Below are 25,115 nucleotides of genomic sequence, written 5' to 3' on the forward strand. Positions count from 1 at the left end.
AATAGGAAATATCTCATTGGAAAAATAACTGACCTTGAAAAAATATCCAGAATAAATAATTTAAAGATTATTGAGCTACCTGAAAGACATGACCAGGAAAAGAACCTAGACTTCATTTTTCAAGAAATAATATAGCAAGACTGCCCTGAGATCCTAGAAGCAGAGGGTAAAATAGAAATGGAAGGAATTCACCAGTTACCTCCTGAAAAAGATCCCAAAAGAAAAACTTCCAGGAATATTATACCAAATTCCAAAACTCCCAAGTCAAAGAGAAAATACTAAAAGCTGCCAGAAGCAAACAATTCAAGTACTAGGGCTCTTTAGTCAGGATTACACAGGATCTGGCAGCATCTACATTAAGGGCTTATAGGGTTTGGAATATGATATTCCAGAAGGCAAAAGATCTTGGTTTGCATCTGAGAATCAACTACCCAGAAAAACTGCATATCCACTAGGGGAAAAGATGGACTTTCAATGAAACAGGGAACTTTCAAACTTTGCTAGTGAAATAACATACAGTTTGATCTCCAAGTACAGGACTCAGCTGAGAAAGAGTGTAGCAGTGAATAAAGCACCAGACCTGGAGTCAGGAGGACCTGAGTTCAAATCTGCCCTCAGGAACTTAATAGTTACCTGACTATGTGACCTTGGGCAAGTCATTTAACTATATTGCCTTCAACAAATAAATAAATAAATAAAACTAAAAAGCTTCAGATGATAGACTACCTGCCAAGATGAACCCAAGATTTATATGAAAATAAATACGAAATAATCTCATACTTTTAAGGTCTAATCTAAACAATTAGAAAAATTTAACTGTTTATGAGTATGCAAAATTAATATAATAAAATGACAATTCCACTTAAATTAATTCACTGAGGGTCAACTCTATCAAACCACCAAAATTATTTTATAGAACTAGAAAAAAATAAAGAATAAATTTCATCAGGAAGAATTAAAATTTAAGAATATCAAAAGAATCAATAAAAATATATGAAGAAATTTGGCCTAGAAGTATCAGGTGTCAAATTATATTACAAAACAGTAATCATCAAAACAATATGGTATCACTAAGAAGTGGAGTGATTAGTGTAATATAATAGAGACACAATACATAGTAAAAAATGACAAAAGTAATGTAAAGTTTTGTAAACCCCAAAACTAAACTTTTTGGGACATGAACTGTGTGTATTTCACAAAAAATTCATAAGAAAACTAGGAAGAAGTTTGGCAGAAATAGGAATAGACCAAGATCTCATACCATATACCGAGATAAGATCAAAACTTGTAAATGATTTAGACATAGGATATCATAAGCAAATCACAGAAGCATGGAATCTTTTACCAGTTACATCTATAGATAAAGGAAGAATTTGTGAGCAAGGATAGATAGTATCACAGAATGTAAAAAACAGATAATTTTGATTAGATCAAATTTAAAAAGATTTGCACAAACAAAATCAATGCTATCAATATTAGAAAGAAAGCTGAAAATTGAGATTATTTTTATGTTTCTATGATAATGGTCTCATTCCTCAAGTATACAGAGAACTCAGTCAAATTTGTAAAATTATGAGTCATTCCCCAATTGATAAATGTTCAAAGGATATGAATAGGCAGTTTTCAAAAGAAGAAATCAAATCTACTTTTTTTCTTATTAGAAAATTCTCAGGGGAGGGGGTGATAATAAGAGGGCAAACACACTGCAGGGGGTGATATACAGAAACAAAATACTAGGGAATACAGATAAAGGATGGGGAAAGGGGGGAAAATACAAACATAGGGAAGATAGCACTGAGGGCAATAAAGAATTAGTAATCATAACTTTGAATGTGAATGGGAACAAAACGGAAGTGAATAGCAGAGTGGATTAAAAACCAGAACACTACAATATGATTTCTCTCTCAACACACTCAATTTGGATCAATGTACAACATGGAAATAAAATAAAGACTGACAGATTGCTTTCCATGTCGGGGGGGGGGGGAGATAAGATTGGAAGAAAAATTGTAAAACTCAAATAAAATCTTAAAAAAAATTTAATTAATTAATTAATAAAAAAAGAAAATTCTCCAAATCACTATTGATTAAGAAATGCAAATTTAAAAAAGCTCTAGACAATGTCTCACAGTTATCAGATAGGTTAATAAGACAGAAAAGTGAAATGACAAATATTAGAGAAAATGTAGATAAATTCAAATGCTATTGTAGTTAGTAGAGTTGTGAACTGATCAAATTATTCTGGAGGACAATTTTGAACTATGACCAAATGTCTATAAAACTGAATATATTATTTGATTCATTAATACCACTATTAGGCCTATATCCAAATTATTAAAGAAAAAATTATCTATTTATGTAAAATATTAATAATGGTTCTTTTTTGTTCTGATAAAGAAGTAGAGAAATTAAGGGGGTGTTGATCAATTGAAGAATAATTAAACAAATTCTGCTGATTGATTATGATAGAATACTATTAGCTAAAATAAATCATTAGCAGGATGGTTTCAGATAAAACTGAGAAGACTAGTAGTAACTAATACAAAATGAAGGAACAGAACTAGAAGAACACCGTGCAGAGAAATAGCAATAGTTGAAAGTTATTTTCGACATTACAATGATCAAAGACAATTTCAATGGACTTTATGCTAAAAAGGACTGTTCACCTCCAGAGAAAGAACTGAAGGTGTCTGAATGAAGATCAAAGCATACTTTTCAATTTTACAGATTTTTCTTGAGTGTTTGTTTTCTTTTTTAACATTGTTATCATAGAAATGTGTTTTGCATTACTGGATGTATATGTATTATCAATAGCAAATTATTTGCTTTATCAAGGTGGAAATGAAGGAGGGAGAGAGAATTTGAATATCATTTTTTTTAAAGAAAAGAACACCAAACATGTATTTGAAAAAATAAAATAAAATTTTTCAATAAGATTGTAAGTTTTTTAAAGACAGGTATGACATTTTTACTTCTTTTGGTCACCCCAGTTCCTAACACAGTGCTTAAGAAATAGAAGGCATTTAAATATTGATTGAAGTAAAAATAGCCAGCATTTATATAGTTATTTAAAGGTTGCAGCACACTTTCAAAATTTTATTTAATTTTTTTATCCTAAAAGCAACCCTCAGAGTTAGATAGCATTATTATTATTATTATTATCATCATCATCATCATCATCATCATCATAATCATCATCATCATCATCATCATCATCCCCATTTCATAGATAACAGAATTGACATAGTAAATGACAAAATGACTGTCCAAGATTGCACACTAATAAATGTCTGAGACTAATTTGAATTAGATCTTGTCTTCTTGACTCCAATTCCAACACTATTCACTGTGTTACCTAGCATCCTTTCATAAATCTGAGGTTGTCAGTGATAGAATTCTATGATCTAACTTAGCTCATACAAGTTAATGCTGCATTATCAATCAGATTCCCAGTTCTGCCCTTAATCCACTATCTCTAATCAAGAGTCTACACACAAATCTTATACTTCTTAACTTTATCTAGGAATGTAGATATATCTCTTATAAGTTTTTTCACAAGGAAGTTTAGATAAAATCATAAATTTAAAAATAAATTAGCAAGTATTTTTATAAATGTGTAATACATGAAGGTACTCTATTGGGCTCTGGAAGTACAAGTAAAAAAGTGAAATAGTTCCTGTGGGTGAGAAATTTATATTTTATTAGGGAAAGTAATATGAGTTTAATGGGTTTCAAGATTTCCATTTGAGATATACTATCTCAGGATATTTAGTCATGTACAAAACTCCTTTACACACACACACACACACACACACACACACACACACATATATATATATTTGCAAACAAATATAATATTTGAGGGGGAGAGGGGAAAATAAGATGTAAGGTGATCTGGAAAAAGTTCATATAGGAAGTAGAGTCTGAGGTGATTTTTTTTTTGTTTTTTTTAATTTTATATTATTACAATAATCTTGTGAGAGTAAAAATACCCCCCCCAAAAAGATGAGAAACTTCAAGAATAGTGAGAGAGGAAAAAATTGTAATTCAGTCTGTGTTCAGATTCCTATAGCTTTGTCTCTGGGATGGATTGCCTTCTTTATCATAAGTCCTACAAAGAAGTTGCTTCAATATTTTTCCCACAATTGCTATTAGTAGTTGTATTACCCTCCACTTTATTCCTTCCCACTCCCATTTATTCTATTCTCTCTCTCCTTTCACCCTGTTCCTGTTCAAGTGTGTTTTATCTGAGTACCCTCTGCCATGATCTTCCCTCTCTTCTAGCATCCATTCCCTCCCCACATTTGCCCTTATCCCATCCCTTTCCTCCCATTTTTTTCTCTAGGGGTAAGATAGATTTCTGTACCCTATTAAGTGTGTATATTATTTCCTCTCTGAGCCATTGTTGATGAGAATGAAGGTTCACTCATTTCTCCTTGTCTTCCCCAGTTCCACTGCATTGAAAAAGATTTTTCTTGATTTTTACATGAAATATCTTTGCCTTCTTCCTCTCCTTTCTTTTCCACCTAGTACTTTCCTTTATCACCCATTGACTCCATTGACTTTTTACTATACTATACCATTCTATTCAGCTCCTTCTTGTGCCTTGTCTATATATGCTCCTTCTAACTGATCTTATATATGAGAAAGTTTATATCTTCTTCTCTTGCAGGAATATAAACAATTCAACATTATTAAGGTCCTCATGGTTAGTCCTTCTAGTCCACCTTCTCTATGGTTCAACTGAGTTCTATACTTGGAGATCAAACTTTCTGTTCAGCTCTGGTTATTTCAGTAGGAAAGTTTAAAAGTCCCCTGTTTCATTGAAAGTCAGTTTTTCCCTCTAGAAGATGTTCAGTTTTGCTGGGCAATTGGTTCTCAGTTGTAAACCAAGATCTTTTGCCTTCTGGAATATCATATTGCAAGCCCTGTGAGCCCGTAATGTAGATGCTGACAGATCCAAAGAGCCCTGATAGTTGAGTTGCTTGTTTTTGGAAGCTTTTAGTATTTTCTCTTTCACTTTGGAGTTTTAGAATTTGGCTATAATATTCCTGGGAGGGTTTTTTTGGAATCTCTTTCAGGAGGTGACTGGTGAATTCCCTCAATTTCTATTTTACCCTCTGCTTCTAGGATCTCAGGGCAATTTTGCTGTATTATTTCTTGACAAATAAAGTCTAGGCTCTTTTCTAGTCATGACTTTCAGGTAAGCCAATAATTTTCAAATTATCTCTCTGGATCTGCTTTTTGAGGTTGGTTGCTTTTCCAATGAGATATTTCACATTTTCTTCTAGTTTTTTGGAATAGTTTTATTTCATCCTGATTTCTCACAAAGTCATCAGCTTCCTTTAGTTCCATTCTGCATTTGAAGGAGTTATTTTCTTCAGAGAGCTTTTTCATCTCCTTTTCCAGATGGCCAATTCTGCATTTTAAGGCATTCTTCTCCTCATTTGCCTTTTGTGTTCCTTTTTTCCATTTGACCTAAACTTGTTTTTAACATTATTTTCCTCAGTATTTTTTTGCATTTCTTTCACCATGCTGCTGATTTGGTTTTCATGATTTAACTGAATTGCTCTCATTTCTCCTCCCAACTTTTCTTCTACCTCCCTTAATTCCTTTTCAAAGTCTTTTCTGAGTTCATCCATAGCCTGAGTCTATTTTTCTATTTCTTTTGGAGGTTTTGGGTACAGGAGCTTTGATTTCACCATCTCCCGAGTCTTCCCTGGGACCAAAGTAACTTTCTATGGTAAGATTCTTATTTTCTTTTGCTTGCTCATTTCCTTAGCCTATGACTGATTACTGCACTTCCAAGGCTTTGGGGGGTTTTGGAGACAACCCACAGGGACGTAATTCCAACCTGGTCTTATGAGAGGCTCTCAGTCCAAACTTCAACCTGGATTTCTATGTGGGAAAATAGCTGAATCCTGCCCCAAAGAGAGCAGAGAGACCTCTGCAGTCTCCCCTGTCCTCCTTACTGTCAGTAGGCTGTGCTCTTTAGGTGCAGGCTGGCTTCCCAAATTCCTGCTTCAAGTTCTCAATGCAGGGTTGCTCTGAGATCAGCACTCACTCCATACTCACTCTGTTGTGGCAGAGTTCTCTCATCACCCCTTCAAGCTGTTCCCAGTGATCCCTGGGCTAGGGGATCTGGAAACCATCCCTCTGCCATGGACCCAAGGGACCAACCCAGATGTGCTGTGGCTGCAGCTGCAGCTCCAGTTGCCCTCATAGCAACTTTTCCAACCCCCAGTTCCAGTGAAAAAGACCTTTCCCACAGAGTTCTAAGTTGTCTTAGAGTGGAAAATTGCATCACTCAGTCTTTCTGTGGGTTCTGCCCCTCTAAATTTTGACAGCTTTTGGAGTTTTTTGGGTAAGGAATTTCCAAGAATTCCTTCCTTCAAGCTGCCATCTTGGCTCTCTATCTGAATTGAATTTTGAGGTAGCTAGGGATTTTAAAACATAGAGATGAGAAGAAGATATATTTCAGGTATTGGGGGAGCCTATGCAAAGTCATAGCAATAGGAGATAGGATGTCATGCTTTGCAAACAGCAGGAAGACCTGTTCAGCTGTAGCAAAGACTGTATGAACCAAAGTAATACATAATAAGCTTGGAAAAGTAAGTGGAAGTCATGCTGTGATTGTATGCATATAAAACTTCTAGATGACACAAAGCAGGGATTTGGTAGCTAATGTAGTAGATGAAAGAGTCAGGAACCAAAAAGATCTTGACAGACTAGCAAACCTTGGGCAAATATAATAAAATGAAATTAAATAGGGATGAGTAGAAAGTCCCACTTAGGTTCAAAAATACAACTGCACCAGAATAAAATTGGAGCTGTGTAGCTCAATAATAACTCATGAGAGGCAGCATGTTGTATGATAGGAAGAATGATATAGTAAGAATCAGGACACATTTTCTTCCAGCTTTGGCTATAAACACTAGTAGGTATGTGACTGTAGCTGAGTTATTGAACTACTCTGAACTTTTGTATTTTCAACTGTAAATTTGGGATCTTAATATCTGAGACAGCTACTTCATAATTTGTTATGAGGATAAAAATAAGTTAATGAATGTAAAGGACTTTGCAAACCTTAAAGATGTAAGAATGTCTCATTACTTATGGTAGTATTGGAATTAATTTTATTATTGGTTACATTAATATATAAGTATTATGAGTTTTTCATATTATTTATTATTTGTAGTATGTTGAAAAGACCTTTGTTCAATATGAGTCCAGGGAAATATGAGGACACAAAGAATGACCAACACCTTCAGAAGCTAAAGAGTTCAGAATGAAGGAGGTGATAGGTACATAGTACTCTGTTCTGGTCAAACTACATCTGTAATATTATGCTCTATGTAGGGAGTTTCAATTTTATGACACTAACAGTAATAGGGATTGTAGAAAGGTAACAAGAATAGTAAGGAGAATAGAGACAGTGCCAAGTGGACTATTGGAAGAAGGTAAATATATTTATTTTGGAGATGAAAGCAAATAATTGGCACAGTAGATAGAGTGCTAGATGTGAAGTCAGGGAAAACTGTTTACCTTAGTTCACGTCTTGTCAAGGACACAGATTAGCTGCTTGACCCTGGGCAAATTGCTTAACCTTGTTTACCTCATCTGTAAAATGAACTGGAGAAGTAAATGGCAAATCACTCCAGGATCATTGCCAGGAAAACCTGAAATGGGGTCACCAAGAATAAGACAATTGAAAAATGACTGAACAACAACAAAATTTGCAGGGAAGTTAATGAATGGACAGATAATTTATGCAAAGCATGGAAGATATAATAGACTCATTTTGTTCTTCCTTAGAAGGAAGAACTAGAGAACTAGTATTTTGGGGTGAAAATGGATTACGGTATATTGACATTTGATATATAGGGAAAAACCCTAAAACTTAGTGTTCTTCTAGAATACAATGGACTGCTCTTCACTGGAAGTCTTCAAGTATTAAAGACTTCATCATGTAAAATATTTCTAGAGTTTACTATTAACATTGGTGACTTTTATTCTCTCTCTTCCCTAATTCTTTGTTCACACAGCAGCTTAAATGATCTTCTAGAAGCATGTCTGCCCATGTCACTCTCCTCCTTAAAAAATTTCAGTGGTTCTCAGTTTCTTATAGAATAAAATATAAACCTTTCTTTACATTTAAAGTCCTAGAGAATTTGACTGTTGTCTATCTTCTATGCTTATTCCATGTGATATTTCTTCAATGAAACATTCTAGTAAAACTGACCTCATTACTGTTCACCAAATGGAATATTCCATATCCTACTTCAACATTTTCACTTGTTTCCCTTTATTCCTAGAATATATTCTCTGTTCATCTCTACCTCTTAAAATCCCTAGCTTCCATTAAATCACATTCAGTCCTAATATCATCTTCCATTTCATCACCTCCTAATTATTAACGTTCTTTTACTTCAAATGATCATTCACATATTTTTATATGCATATTTTATTCCTCTAGTAGGATATAAGTCCATTGAAGAAAGATGCTATTTCTATCCCCCAGCAAGTAACACTGAACTCTGGAAATAATAGAACCAAAGATAAATCAGGTTGGAAAGTCTCTTAGAAGTTATCTAATTCAAACCCCTCATTTTACATATGGGAAAACTGAGGTTGAGTGATGTTAAGTGACATGTCAAAGATTACATAAGTAGCAAATGACAGCTAAAGGAGTGAATTCATAACTTCGGACTCCAAAGTCAGTGTTAATTATTTTCTATCATACTATATTGCTACAGACTTTCCTTAGGTCCTTTATAAATGTTTGGTGGATTGCAATGGATTGAATTGAACACTGGAAGGGATTGCTGTTCAGAAAGCAATTAAAAAAGATGATCCTAGTGGAACAATTGTGTGATTCTATTTAAATTATGAACTCTTCTCATCCCTTGAGATTCTTTTTGTCATTTCATTTTATAAGTACAGACTAACATTCTAGCCAACAGGTTTCAGGGAGATGTGAAGGGGGTCTTTGGCAAAAGGCCAAATGGATTTTTTCTGACAGTATGTGAAAAGGTCAGTAGAAAAGTTGGATAGCTCATGAAATATCATTAACATGAGGCAACAAATATTTATTGAATACCTACTATGTGTGTGGCTTACTGTGGGAGGACATTGTAGAAAATTCTATTAGTGTATGTGTTCTGATAGCTAATTGATCACCACTACCTGGTTGAAGGATAACTGGGGGAAACAGTTCATCACATCCTAGATTCTCATCACCAAGTACCCCTGGGAAGCAATACATTTGCTCTAATAAGATGAGTTATTAGACTTCATTTCCTCAGACTTTATTAGGAGACAGAGCCACACTTGTTGGCCTTGCAAAATAATCACCAATTGGAATTGCACTAAATTTAAAATGGAAGACTTAAAAAAAAGACTTACATAGGTATTGATTGGACTAAGTTTTACCACCTTATTGATGGTAATTCATCCCCAAGTTACTGGAAGCCACTGTTTACAGAAATTTCAGTGACCTTATGTCGTATTTGTCAAAGGATAAGCCAATGGCAGTATACAATATAAAGTGACTTGGAGCATGAAAAAGAGATGGAGGGGAAGATGATAAACCAGAGAAATGGTAGTGGACAGGATTTACCAAAGAAATAAAAAGAAGTGACAGTAAGATTGAAGTGAACACATTCAAATAAAAAAGGCAACACCCTCAAGACTGCTTCCCTATATTTTGCCTAGTTCTTTAAGTACCCTTACTTTCTACACAACATAAAAGCACTATAAATCTTTATCAGAAAACAAAAGACCTGGTTTGTTCTCTGAAATGCTGTGTGATTCTAACATATCCCCTCTGTGGTCTCACTTTAGTCTTCCACATAATGAGATGAATAATATTTATGTCTTCAGACATACCAAAACTTTTGAAAATTAATTCTGGATATTATTAATTCTGGATAATATTAATAATACTTAATTCACAAAGATGGGAACTCTCTTGAAGACCTGAAATGACTTCATGTTAGAAGGAAGTTTCTGAAGAACAAAGATTAAAAAAAGAGTAATAAAAGATAGATACATATATATGCATGCATATACACATAGACATATATGTACATAATATATATATACATATATACATACACACACACACACACACACACACACACACACATACCTGTATGTGAGGAAGGAAAGAAAGAAGGAAAGGAAAGAGGAAGGAAGGCAGGGGGGAGAAGATGAAAGGAAGGAAGAAGGGAGAAATGGAGGGAGGATAGAAGAGAGAGAGAGAGAGGGAAGGAGAATGGAAATACAGGAATTAGAAGGAAGGAAAGAAGGAGGGAAGGGGGGGAGTGAGAAAGGGAGGTCTGGTTCAGGTACCATAAAGTGAAAAGCTTATTCATCAGAACTCAGAATGGTCCCACAAGCCAGAATGGATTTAGCAGGCATAAAGAAGTGGTAATATAAATTCTCCATTGTTAGAAGTCAATGTCTGCCACATAGGGAGCCTCCCCATCTAATTCCTGCCTTTTCTTTTCTCAAACCTGTTCTATCATTCCTATGCAGAATGGTAAGTAAGATTAAGCTAAATGAGTTAGCAAGAATAATTAGTTAAAATAGGAAGCTACAGGACCTTCTTTTCCCTAGGGATATCTTCCTCAGGTGAGTAACTACTCTTTGTCTTGTGAATTTTATGTTGCTTGCTTCAAGGATAAAAGTTAATAACTATGGCTGTGACTGAAGTACTTAGGTGATACAGTGTATACAGTGCTGGGTCTACAGTCAGGAGGAATTGAATTCGAAATCAGTCTCAAACATATACTAGTTTTATAACCTGGGTGAGTCAATAATCTCAGCCTGCCTCAGTTTCTTCAACTGTAAAATGGGGCTAATGATAGCCAGAGTAATCATAGAATCTACTGAGGTAATATTTAAGTGCTTAGACTAGTATTTGGCACAATGTAGGTCTTTAATAAATGCTTGTTTCCTTCTTTCTTCTAACCCTGGGCTATGTGTTCATCTCATTGCCTACAGTTACTTTCAAGGACTATCACATTGCTTTAGATGCTCATAGTTCTGAGCAGGCTATTGTTTGCATTCAAGGACCTCTGATCTACAAATTAGAGAAAGAGGGAAATACAAACCAATCTTAGAAGGTCAGAAACCTCTTTTAATGGAGTAGACTAAAGGACATTCAGAGCTCTGACTTGAGTCATTCTGGTAACAATAAAGAGAAGATGTTTAAGAGGAGAAACCAACTGACTGGCTGCTCTGGCAAGGCTTCTTGAGATTTATAAGGTCATCGTGGCCCTAGGATATAATCACCAGTTTCCTGGTGGAAAAAATTGATTTTTCTAGTTCACGTGTTGCAGGATTGGGTGAGAAAGCTCTAAGGAATTGATGCATGCTTCCAAACACGCAAGGGAGAGATGTCATTGGTATTGACCATCTGATTAGGGCACTTCTTCCTAGAGGATAAATCCATTATGGAGTCCACATTATAGTCTCAGAAGGTTGTTTGCTTACAATATAGTCAAAGAAAAGATAGTTTTTGATTCTTAATAATAGAACTTCCCAGAATTTTAACACTAAAAAGAAGCTTAGAAATGAAATCAAATCTACTTCTCTCATAGATAAGGAAACTGAAAACAAGAGTGGGGGATTAACTTAGACAGTTAACCTCAGTCACCTAATACAATACTCTTTTCCATTTAAACTCAATGTTCCATGAAACTAGGGTAAATTTATCATAGGATAATAGAGTTAGACTTAGAAGAAATAGGAGAGGCTGTCTGGTGTGACCCATTTTAAATTTAAGGAAATTGAAGTCTACTGAGGTGAAGAACCTTGGCAAAGTTCATATAGTAATAAGTGGGATTTAAACCCAGGTACTCAACTCTAGAGCTAGTTGTCTTTCCATTTCATTCCCCTCCCCCACTTCCATGAAGATTCATTTTAGGGATATTTATGCCTAAAATAGTAAATATTACATATTTTGAGTTAGCATGCTTTCCGCTAGAAATTTGTTTTTTTGTTTTGGGGGGTATTTTTTGGCATTTAGTTTTACTCCAGCTATATGCAAAAGTAAGTCTCAATATTTACTTCCAAAATCTTGAGTTCCAAATTCTCTCTCTTCCTCCCCTCCCACTCCCTTCATTGAGCAAGCCAGTTACTTGATGGAGGTTTCAAATGTGTAGCCATGGAACATATTATTACAATAGTCATATTGTAAAAGTAGTTCCCCCCCCCACCACCAAGGGAAGAGAAACCTCAAGAAAAATTAAGTGGGGAAAAAAAGAGTGTGCTTCAGGCTGTATTTAGATACCATCTGCTATTTCTTCGGGGTGAATAGCATTCTTTTTTTAAGTTTTATATTTTATTTAAGGCAATGGGTCACATAGCTAGGCAATTAAGTGTCTGAGGCCAGATTTGAACTTAGGTCCTCCTGACTACAAGGCTGGTGCTTTATCTATTACACCACCTCGCTACCCACCATGGATAACATTCATTATCATAAGTTCATCAGAGAAATTGCTTCAATATATTTTCCCCTAGTTACTGCTAGTTGTATTTGCCTCCATCTTATTCCCCCACCTCCATTTGTTCTATTCTCTCTCTTCTTTCATCTTGTCCCTCTTCAGAATTGTGTTGTATATAACTCCCTTCTCCTTTGATCTCCCCTCTCTTCTATCATCTACAACTCCCTTCCCTCCTCCTTTCCCCTATCTCCCATCCCTTTATTGTCCTATTTTCCACTTGAGTAAAATACATTTCTATACCCAATTGTATTCCACTTGAATGGAGTATTTTTCTCTCCAAGTCACTTCCAAGGAGAGTAAAGGCACACTCACTCACTTCCCTTCACCTTCCTCCTCTTGCACTCCATTGCAAAAGCTTTTTCTTCTTTCTTTTATGTGAAATAACTTACACCATTAAACTCCTCCTTTCCCTATCTCCCAGTACATTCTTGTCTCATCCATTAATTCCTTCTTAAATATATTATACTTTCAAATTCAACATATTCCTTTCTATTGTCTATATATATTCCTTCAAATTGACTTAATAAATGAGAAGGTTCACATGAGATATCACTCATCTTCCCATGCAGAAATATAGGCAGTTCAACATCATTAAGTCCCTCATAATTTGCCCTTCCAATTCACCTTCCCTTTGCTTTACCTGGGTCCTATACTTTAACATCAAACCTGTTCACCTCTGGTCATTTCAGTTGGAAAGTTTGAAATGTCCATCGTTCCACCCCTAAAGATTATGTTCAGCTTTACTGGGTAATTGATTCTCGTTGTAATCCAAGCTCTTTTGCCTCACAGAATATCATATTTCAAGCCATAGGAGCCCTTAATTGAGAAGCTGCTAAATATTGAGTTATCCTGACTGTAGCTCCATAATATTTGAATTGTTTCTTTCTGGCTGCTTATTATATTTTCTCCTTGACTTGGGAATACTGTGATGGGTAGATTTCCTTGATTTCTATTTTAATCTCTGCTTCTAAGATATCCAGGCAATTTTCCTAGATTTCTTCTTGAAAAATGAAGTCTAGTATTTTCTCTTGGTCATGATTTTCAGAGAGTCTTATAATTTTTAAAATTATCTCTGCTGACTCTGTTTTATAGGTCAGCTGTTTTTCCTATGAGATATTTCAACATTTTCTTCTAGTTTTTCATTCTTTTGGTTTTGTTTTGCTCTTTCTTGACTTAACACAAAGTCATCCACTTCCCTTAGCTGCATTCTATATTTGAAAGAACTATTTTCTGAAGAGAGTTTTTGTATCTACTTTTCCATCTGACCAATTCTGCTTTTTAAGGAATTCTTCTCCTCCTGGACCTTGTGGACAACTTTTTCCATTTGACCTAAACTGATTTTTAAGATTTTATTTTCTTCAGTATGCTTTTTTTAAATTCTTTCACCAAGCTGCTGACTTGGTTTTCATGATTTCCCCACATTTCTCTCATTTTTTCTTCCCAATTTTTCCTATACCTCACTTACTTGATTTTGAAAATCCTTTTTGAACTCTTCCATAGTCTAAGACCAATTCATATTTTTCTTGGTGGCTTTGGAAACAGAAGCTTTAACTGTATTAGCTTCTGAATGTATATTCTGATTCTCCATGGGACCAAAGTAATTGTCTATAGTCAGATTATTTTTCTTTGGTTGTTTGCTCATTTTCCCAGTCTATGATGTGATTTTATCTCTTAATTAAGGTGGGGCTCTGCTTCCAGAGTGGAGAATGCAGTTTCCCAAGATTCTGACAGTTTTTCCCAGGTATTTTCAGCCCTTTCCCTCTTCCAACCTCAATTCCTTTAAGGTCTTATGAGAGGCTTTGATTAATCTCCTGGCCTCTGCTCTGGTCTGTGGATGACCACAAGCACTCCCCTCTGCCCTGGAACCATATGTGGGTTGAGCTCTCTTGAAGCAATTGAAGGGTGACTCCCTGTAGGGTGACTACTGAAACCTTCTCCTGGTCCCTGGGGATCCAGATCTGTGCTGAGGCCTGTGTTAGACTGGGATCAACTCTTTTTCTGGTGCAGAAGAGTTTTCCTTCTGAGCTTCCCAACTGTCCTTGGCAATTCCTATGTTGAGAGGTCTGGAAATTGTCACAACTTGCAGGAACCCATAAATAATTTTGATTGTTAGGGCACTAAACAGGTAGTTTAGTTTTGGTAGAATTGTCATTTTTTATTCTATTAGCTCTACGTATCCACGAGCAGTTGATATTTGCCCAGTTATTTAAATTTGATTTAATTTGTGTGAGAAGTGTTTTATAATTGTTTTCACAAAGTTTCTGAGTCTGTCTTGGCAAGTAGACTCCCAGGTATTTTATATTATCTGAGGGTACTTTGAATGGGATTTCTCTTTTGGCTCTTCCTGCTGTATCTTGTTAGACATATATAGAAAAGTTGAGGATTTATGAGGGTTTATTTTATAACCTGCAACTTTGCCAAAATTGCTAATTGTTTCCAGCCATTTTTTGGATGATTTCTTGGGATTCACTAGGTAGACCATCATACCATCTGCAAAGAGTGAGTGTTTTTATAAATGTTAGCTTCTGCAATTAGAGAAGAAAAAGAAATTCAAGGAATTAGAATTAGGAAGGAAGAGACAAAACTCTCAACAATATATGATATCTTCAAATTCAGCTCTTTCCTGTGCCTCATCTATAAAAGCTCCTTCTTCCTGCTCTATTAAATGAGAAGGTTCATATGAATATTACCAGTATCATCTTCATCATCATTAAATCCCTCATAATTTACCCGTCTTGTCCACTCTCTCTATGATTCACCTGAATCCTGTACTCGAAGACCAAACTTTCTGTTCAGCTCTACTCATTTCAGCAGGAACATTTGAAATTACCCTAATTCATTGAAAGTTCATCTTTTCCCTTGGAAGAGAATATTCAGTTGTGCTGGGTAATAGATTCTTGTTTGTTTTCCAAGCTCTTTTGCCTTCCAGAATATTATCTTTCAAGCCCTACAAACCCTTAATATAAGATGCTGCTAAATCCTGTGTGATCCTGACTGTAGTTTCATGATATTTGAATTGTTTCCTTCTGGCAGTTTGTAATATTTTCTCTTTGACTTGGGAACTTGGCTGTAATATTCTTGTTTTGGTGGTGGGGTTTAAGTTATTTCAAGGCAAATGGGGTTAAATGACTTGCCCAAGGCCACACATCTAGGTAATTATTACGTGACTGAGGACAGATTTGAACTCATGTACTACTGACTTCAGCGCCAGTGCTCTATCCACTGTGCCACCTAGCCACTGGGTTGTTTATTTGGGGGGGGGTCTCTTTCTGAGGGAGATTGATGGACACTCTATTTCTATTTTGCCCTCTACTGCTAGGATATAAGGGCAATTTTCCTGTATAAATTCCCTAAAAATGAAGTCATGATCATGATTGTCAGGTATCCCAATCATTTTTAGTTATTTTTTCTGGATCTGTTTTCTAGATAAGTTCATTTTTCAATGAGATATTTCACATTTTCTTCTAATTTTTCATTCTTTTGGTGTTGAATTATTGTGTCTTGGTTTCTCACAAAGTCATCAGCTTCCTTTATTTAGCTCCATTCTACATCTGAAGGATTAGCTTTCCTCAGAGAGCTTTCTTATCTCCTTTTCCATCTGGCTAATTCTACTTTTTTAAAGCATTCTTCTCCTCAATAACTTTTTGAACTGTTTTATCCATTTGACCTATGCTGGTTTTTAACATGTTATTTTCTTCAGCATTCTTTTTTTGGATCTCCTTGACTAAGCTGTTGACTTCGATTTCATGTTTTTCCCACAGCTCTCATTTCTTTTCCCAATTTTTCTTCTATCTCCTTTACTTGATTTTCAAGATCTTTTTTGAGATCTGTCATTACCTGAGCCCAACTTGTATATATTTCTTGTAGTCTTTAGATGCAGAAGCTTGGACTTTCTCATCTTCTGATTGTGTGGTTTGGTCTTCCATGGGACAAAAGTAGTTGTCTATGATCAGGTTCCTTTTTTTCTGTTTACTCATTTCCCTAGTCTGTGCCTGGTTTTGGGGGGCTTCATAAGCTTCTGAGTATTATTAGGATACCCCCCCCCACAAGGACCTCAATGTGTGAAGCTCTGATTGCACTCCTGGTCTGTTGAATGACCATAAACACACCTCTCTTCCCCAGGGCTGTGAGGAGGGTCCCTACTCTATAGGAGACCTAGACTGTGACCAGGGTCTGAATGACATCAAAACCCCAGAGTCCTGTTCCAGGGACAGAGGACAGACCTTGGCAGTCTCCCTACACTCCATTACCTTCTGTGGGCTGAGCTCTCAGGGTACAGCTACCTAGAGGCTCCTACTGGACAGCTCCACAGGCTTGCTTCAGTTTCCTTGGATCTGGACTGCACTGAGGGCCATGACCATGCTGGGGAGAGCCACACTGGCTTGGGGTTCATGCTTGCTCCAGCAGAGGTCTCCCTGCTCATCTTCCAAGTGGTGCTCCTTGGGGTGCAGTCAAACAACATAAAGTACTTGGGAGTCTACCTGCCAAGGCAGACTCAGAAACTCCACGAAAACCACTATAATACACTTCTCACACAAATAAAATCAGATCTAAATAACTGGGAAAATATGAACTGCTCATGGATAGGCCGAGCTGATATCATAATGACAATTCTGCCTAAATTAAACTACTTATTTAGTGCCCTACTAATCAAACTTCCAAAAACTACTTTAGTGAGTTGGAAAAAAATGTAAGTAAATTTATATGTAGAAACAAAAAAGTCAAGAATATCAAGGAATTTAATGAAATAAAATGCAAAAGAAGACAGCTCAACCTTACCAGATCTAAAATTATATTATAAAACATCAATCATCAGATATGGCTGGTACTGGCTTAGAAATAGAGTGACAGATCAGTGAAACAGATTAGGTACAAAAGAGATAGGGGAAATGATATAGTAATCTTCTGTTTGATACACCCAGAGAGTCCAGCTTCTGGGATAATTCATTCTTTGATAAAAACTTCTGGGAAAACTGGAGGATAGTATGGAAGAAAATTGGATTAGACCAACATTTCACACCCTATCCCAAGAAAGATCAAAATTAGTCCACGATTTAAACATAAAAGACAATATTGTAAGCAAACTAGGAGAACAAGGAATAGTTTACCTGTAATATCTATGGAAAGCAGAGCCATTAATGCCTAAGGGAGAGAGGGAGCACATCATTAAAAACAAATTAGATAATTTTGATTACATTAAAATAAGGTTTTGCACAAACAAAGCCACTGTAACAAAGATTAAAAGAAATGTATTAAATTGGGAAGCAATTTTTATAACTAGTGTTTCTGACAAAGGACTCATTTCTAAAATATAAAGAGAGTCATATATATCCATTCCCCAACTGACAAAATGATCAAAGGATATGCAAAGGCAATTTTCAGACAAGGAAATAAAAGCTATCTACAGTCATACGAAACATTTCTCTAACTTATTACTGATTAGATAAAAATAAATTAAAGCACTCCTGAGGGATTACATCACACTTCTCAGATTGGCCGATATTACCATAAAGGACAATGATTAATGTTGTTAGGGATATGGGAAACCTGGTACATTAATGAATTGCTGGTGAAGGTATGAACTGATCCAACCTTTCTGGAGAGCAATTTGGAATCATGCTCAAAGGGCAATAAAAATATGCATTTCCTTTGATCCAGCAACACCTCTACTGCATCTATCCCTGAAGAGATCATGAAAAAGGGTAAAAACATCACTTGTGCAAAAATACTCATAGAAGCTCTGTTTGTAGTGGCAAAGAATTGGAAATCGAGAGGCTGTCCATCAATTGAGGAAAGGCTGAACAGATTATGGAATTTGTATGTGATGTAATACTATTGTTCTATTAGAAATCAGGAGGGAGGGGATTTCAGAGAAATCTGGAAAAACTTGCATGAATTGATACTGAAAGAGATGAGCAGAGCAGAAGAATATTGTGCAATCTAGCAGCAACATGGGTGTGATGATCAACCTTAATGGATTTTTTCACTCCATTTTAGGATATCCCTGATGGAAAATATTATCTTTATCCAGAGAAAGAACTGTGAAATTTAAACAAAGACCAAAGATTATTAACTTCAATTGTTAAAAAGTTGTCTTATTACTACATAATTTTGCTATTTCTAATATTTTATTTCTTCCTCAAGGACATATTTTTCCTCTCAAAACATTCAAATTTAATCAATGCACATCATGGAAAAAATGTAAAGATTATTGGATTGTTTTCTGTTTGGGGAGGAAAGGGAGAGTGGGGTAAGGATTGTAAAATTCAAAACTTTCAAAAATGATTGGCAGAAACCACTATTATATACAATTTGAAAACAAATGAAATATTTATACAATGAAAAAGATTGATATAGACTACCTTGTCAATAATTGGTGGGCAAAAACAACTGAAATCATATGATTATCTTGATAGATGCTGAAAATGCCTTTGATAAAATACAGCATACTTCCTATTGAAAACTCTAGAAAGTTTTGGAATAGAGTTTTCCTTAAAATAATAAATTGTATCTATCTAATACCATCAACAAATATATGCAATGGGAATAAACTTGAAGCATTGCCAATAAGCTCTGCGGTGAAATAATGATACCTATATCATTGCTATTTAATAAAGTTTTAGAAATCTTAGCTCTAGCAACAAGAAGGAAAAAAATTGAGGGAATCAGAATTGGCAAAGAGGAAGCAAAGCTGTCACTCTTTGTAGATGATATGATGGTATACTTAGAGACCTTGAGTAAATCATCTAAAAAACTCCTTGAAACAATTAATAAATTCAGCAAAGTAGCAGGATATAAAATAAAATGCAAATAAATAATCAGCATTTATATATATGAACAACAAAGCCCCAAAGGAAGAGATAAAAAGAGAAATTCCATTTAAAGTAACTGTAGCCAGTATTAAAATACTTGGGATCTACCTCCCAAGACAAATCCAGAAACTGAACACAATTTTAAAGCACTTCTCACCCAAATAAAATCAGATCTAAATAATTGGAAAATGGTAAATGCTCATGATTAGATCAAGCTAATATAATAAAAATGGCAATTCTACCCAAATTAAATTACTTATTCAGTTCCATACCAATCAAACCACAAATAACTACTTTACTGAACTAGACAGAATAGTAAGAAAATTCATCTGGAGCAACAAAAGATCAAGAATAGCAAGGGATCTGATGTAAAATGTAAAGGAAGGAAGCCTAGCTCTACCAGATCTAAAACTATACTACAAAGCAACAGTCATCAAAACTGCCCAGTACTGGTTAAGAAATAGAATAATGGATCAGTGGCTTAGGATAGGTTCAAAAGAAATGGAAGGAAGTGACTACAGTAATCTATTGTTTGACAAATCCAAAGACATCAGCTTTTGGGATAAGAACTCACTATTTGACAAAATTTTTTTGGAAAAACTGGAAAATAGTATGGCAAAAACTTGGCATAGAACCACATCACACACTTTATTAAAACAAGGTCAAAATAGGTACAGGATTTAAACATAAAGAGTGACACCACAGATAAATTAGTAGACTAAGAAATATTCTATCTATCTGATCTATGGAAAAGGAACAAATTTATGACCAAACAAGACCAAACACTGCAAAATGAATAATTTGACTATATTAACTTAAAAACATTTTTTTATTAATAAAATCAATGCTGCCAAAATTAGAAGGAAAGCAGAAAGCTGGGAAATGATCTTCACAACTATGATTTCTGATAAAGGTCTCAATTCTAAGAAATAGAGGACTGCATCAAATATATAAGGTTTCAAGTCAGTCCCCAATTGATAAATGGTTAAAGGACATGAATAGACAGTTTTCAAATGAAAAAATTAAAGCTATATATAATCATATAGATAGAAAATGCTCCAAATCATTAGTGATTAGAGAAATGCAAATTAAAACAGCTATGAGGTATCACCTCACACCTATCAGATTAATGAACATGACAAAAAAGGGAAAATGATCAGTGCTGGAGAGATTGCGGGAAGATTGGTGAAGCTATAAATGGATCCAACCATTCTGGAGAGCAATATGGAACTATGCCCCAAAAGCAACAAAACTTTTCATACTCTTTGACCCAGCAATTCTAATCCTAGGTTTAAACCTGGAAGCATTAATAAAAAAAATGAGAAAATACCCCCCCTATTCCAAAATATTCATAGCAACTCTTTTTGTAGTAGGAAAGAATTGGAAATTGAAGGAATGCCTATCAATTGGGGAATGATTAAACAAGTTATGATACATGATTATTATGAAATACTATTATTCTATAAGAAACCATAATTATTCAGACTCTAGAGAAGCATGGAAGAAATTACAGGATCTGCTGCTGACTGATGGGAAGAGAACCAAGAGAATAATGTAGATATCAACAACAACATTGTGAGATAATTAATCTTGTTTGAAGCAGCTCCTCTCAGTAGTTCAGAGAGCTAGGACGACCCTATTAGACCAGCTATGGACAATGCTATCCCTATCTAGAGGAAGAAAAACAAAACAAAACAAAATTCCTTCAGAATCTGAGGATTACTACATGTGCTTTTAGGGGAAAAAAATCTCATGTATTTCTTTCCCTTAATCCTAATTCATCATACCTAAAATGGCTAACTTGTGAACATACTTAAAACAAATGTGTAAATATATTAATCTGACTGCCACTGAGGGGTGGAAGGTGTGAAGGAAATTTTGTAACTTAGAAATAAACATTAGGCATTTGGATAAATGTAAAAAAAAATAACTTTCATACAGACTTGCATGAACTGATGTTGAGCAAAATGAACAGAACCAGAAGAACATTGCACACCCTAACAGCAACATGGGGGTGATGATCAACCCTTAATGGACTTGCTCATTCCATAGCTGCAATAATGAAGGACCATTTTAGGGTATGTGCAATAGAGAATGTCATCAGTATCCAGAGAAAGAACTGTGGAGTTTAAACAAAGACCAAAAACTACTAACTTCAATTTTTAAAAATTTTCTTATGTACTACATAATATTGCTATCTCTAATATTTTATTTTTTCCTAAAAGATATGATTTTTCAACACATCCAATTTTGATTAATTTATAGCATGGAAATAATGTAAAGATTATCAGATTGCCTTCTGTGAGGGGATGGGGAGAGGAAAGGGAGGGTGGGGGAAAAATTATAAAATTTAAAACCTTACAAAAATGAGAATAAGAAACTACTATTGTAAATAATTGGAAAGCAAATAAAATATTTATTAAAAATCTTTCATAACATGTATTTAGAAAAGAAAAACATTGATAAAACATATATAGTTTTAAATATACATATTGATGTGTATATATATGTACATATGAACATATAAATATGCTAATTCATTAAGTGTTACAAGTAACCGAAGACAAGTAACTTTGGCTACTTGCTCAAATTTCAGAAGCACTGTGTTTTGTTCAACCACACATCCTTACTTAGTATATTTACTGAGTAGGAATTTAAGAAATACTTGTTGACTAAGAGACATTCATTTTCTTTTTTTTTTCTTTTTTAGGTTTTTGCAAGGTAAATAGGGTTAAGTGGCTTGCCCAAGGCCACACAGTAGGTAATTATTAAGTGTCTGAGTCCTGATTTGAACTCAGGTACTCCTGATTCCAGGGCCAGTGCTCTATGCACTGTGGCACCTTGCTGCCCCCAAGACATTCATTTTAAAATATTTTATCACCCCCAATGAAAATCCTCTCATAACAAATAAATCGAAAATCAAAGACTGCAAATTAACAAATCAATGAAAAGTCTGTCCTATTTTGTACCACAAGAACACCACTTCTCTGCAAGCCTTGCCATCACCCTTTTAATGTCATCATGAAACACTGCATTAATCAGTTTTGAAGTCTTTCAATTCCCCCAGGCATTGATTGACAAACCAACTCCAAAGGTGAACTAATTCTACATGGTGCTCACCTCATTCACTCTCCATTGTTTCTTATTTGCTATAATTTCCCAGAATGACATTTTCTGACCTTCTCTCCCAGCTTGGCCAGGCATGGCTCAGTTAAGACCTGTAGTTTTCATACATTTACATGGATCTGAACAATTAAGAGACCCACTTAGAGACCAGATTACCAATGCATTTCTGTTACTCCTTCAACCAATTTTTATTTGCACAATTTGAGTATCTAAATTCCCTTTCCTTTGTAAGCAAAAATCTACAAGCCCCAAAGTATATCAGCATTAAGGATCCTGTTACTGGGATGGTTAATTTAGATGGTGGGTGTATATTTGTACACTGTGATAAGTGCAGTATTCTTAAACAACTAATAAATTTGGATGCAGAGGGGAAAAAAAATATACCAACTCTTTCTCAGCCCAGATGGCTAGAAACTAGAATGCTTGAAGTTGGCATCAGCTACACTCTATCAGTAGCTTCTTTGTATTTATAATTTATTATTTACTACTGATCTATTTCCAACCTTTTGGAAACAGATGTATGCAGTTCATATCCTGAGCACCAGATCAAGGACAGTGATAAGAAATATTGACTTATGTCAGGGTCATCAATTCTACCTAAAACATAAACACAGGGTCAATTTTACAAGCTCATCGATGAACACAACACAATAAATTCACTGAAGGAGGGATCTGATGCTTAATGAGAGAGAGTATTTCCTGAGTTTGCTTCAGGTGTGTTTTATGGGAATGAGAGAGTTGACTTTACTGAATATACAGGATAAATACTTCATCAAATTAAATTACTTCTTTGCCCATATCACCTAAGGTTGACTACCTAGGGCTGGGAAAACTGAAGAATCCAATTCATCCACATTTGAACCCCAACAAGATCATAAATATGACCCCAGCTATTCTAAAGTTTAAGCTTTATCTCTGCATTAGTCCCCAGTGTACAATTCCCGGAGTCTTTTAATTTGCTCCTCCCTTAATGACATGGTCAAGGTTTATAATACAGTAAATGTATAATTAAATACAGATGATCCACTATTCCTGGCAGCATAATTTGAGAGTCTGGGGTGACTCTACCAAATGCCATCATTGCCTTGCGGCATGGACTTGTGATGAAGAATTCCATGTTAAATGGGTCAGAAACAAAAGCCCGAGCTGTTAAGTTCAGTGAGGGAGAGAAAATTTGCAGTTTCTGGCATTGCTTCCTGGGGACCAAGTTTTCCTCAGGGAGTAGCTGAGGTCTGCTGCCAAACTAAATGGGTAGTTGAGGCAATGATCTAAGAAATGCTGACTAAGACCCATGCTCTCACCTGAATTCTCTCTGACAGCGTAAGCAAAGTAGCGGATAGAATGCTAGCCTTAGATTATGTCAAGGGCTGAGTTCAAACTGACCTTAGATGCTTATCAGTGGTGTGACCTTGGACAAGTCTCCTAACCTGTCAGTCTCAGTTTCCTCATATATAAGCAAGAAGAAGAAAATCTTCCTTCCCAGCATTAGGAAGATCAGATGAGAAATTTGCAAACCTTAAAATATTATAAAATGCTACTTACTAGAATTACTTTAAAGTAAGATAATATTTGTAAAGCACTTGACAAACTATGAAATATTATAAAAATGCAAAGTATTATTATAATTAAGAAAGAAAACAACATATTTAAAGTATTTTGCAAACCTTAAAATGCTATTTAAATGCTAACTGCTACCTGGGCATTCTAGGTAGTATGAAGGTCTAGAGACCAGTTTACTCAATTTTTGTCTTGCCACTGGATTCCAATGACTGAGGAAGAGAGAGTGAGGCATCTTTGTCTCTCATTTACATTGAATTCACATGAATTAAGATAACATACCGTGATGTCTTTGGTCCTCTTCAAAAAAGGACAAACTGCAACAACGTGCATATATATATATATGTATATATATATATATATGTATATGTGTGTATATATATATATACATATATATATATATATAATTTCAATAATTTCATGCATCTGTCAAGAAATGGCTATAAACCAATCAATTTATTTTTTGGCAACTGTAGACTTTGAGATCTTTCTTTGTATATCCAACATTTAACACATTTCCTGATAATAGTAATTGCCTAATAAATTCTGTTTAAACAACTAAAAGGAAATTGTTTTTGTCTTCTTAACCGTACGTCAGTGGACATACCCATTGTCTAAAGAGGGAGAGATATGCTCATTGAATTTATCAGATAACCTCATCAGCCTCCTTTCACTAATATAAACTTCCAAACTGAAACTGCAAAAGAATGTAAAGCTAGTATAGAGTCACGGAATTGGAAGAAATTCCAGAAGTTATGTAGTCCAAGATGGGCCTCAATAGGAATCCTCTTTACAATGACCACATCAAGTAGTTATACAGTGACACTGGTTCCTGAGAACAAGGTACTCTTAGCCTTGACCATTTTCTCTGGCTGTTCCTCATTTTTGGAGCACTATCTCCCCACTCAGATTCCACCACCGACCTATCTGACTTCCTTTATGTCTGGACTAAAATCCCACCTTCTATAGGAAATTTCCCCTAGTCCCTCTTAATTCCAATGTTTTCCCTCTTTTATTATGTTTTATATTTTATTTCAATGAAATAATTATATATAATCATTATAATGTAACCTAAAATATGTACTGTATTTAATTATATATGATTATA

The sequence above is a fragment of the Macrotis lagotis genome, chromosome 2 (assembly GCF_037893015.1).
Source record: "Macrotis lagotis isolate mMagLag1 chromosome 2, bilby.v1.9.chrom.fasta, whole genome shotgun sequence".
NCBI classification, from domain to species: domain Eukaryota; kingdom Metazoa; phylum Chordata; class Mammalia; order Peramelemorphia; family Peramelidae; genus Macrotis; species Macrotis lagotis.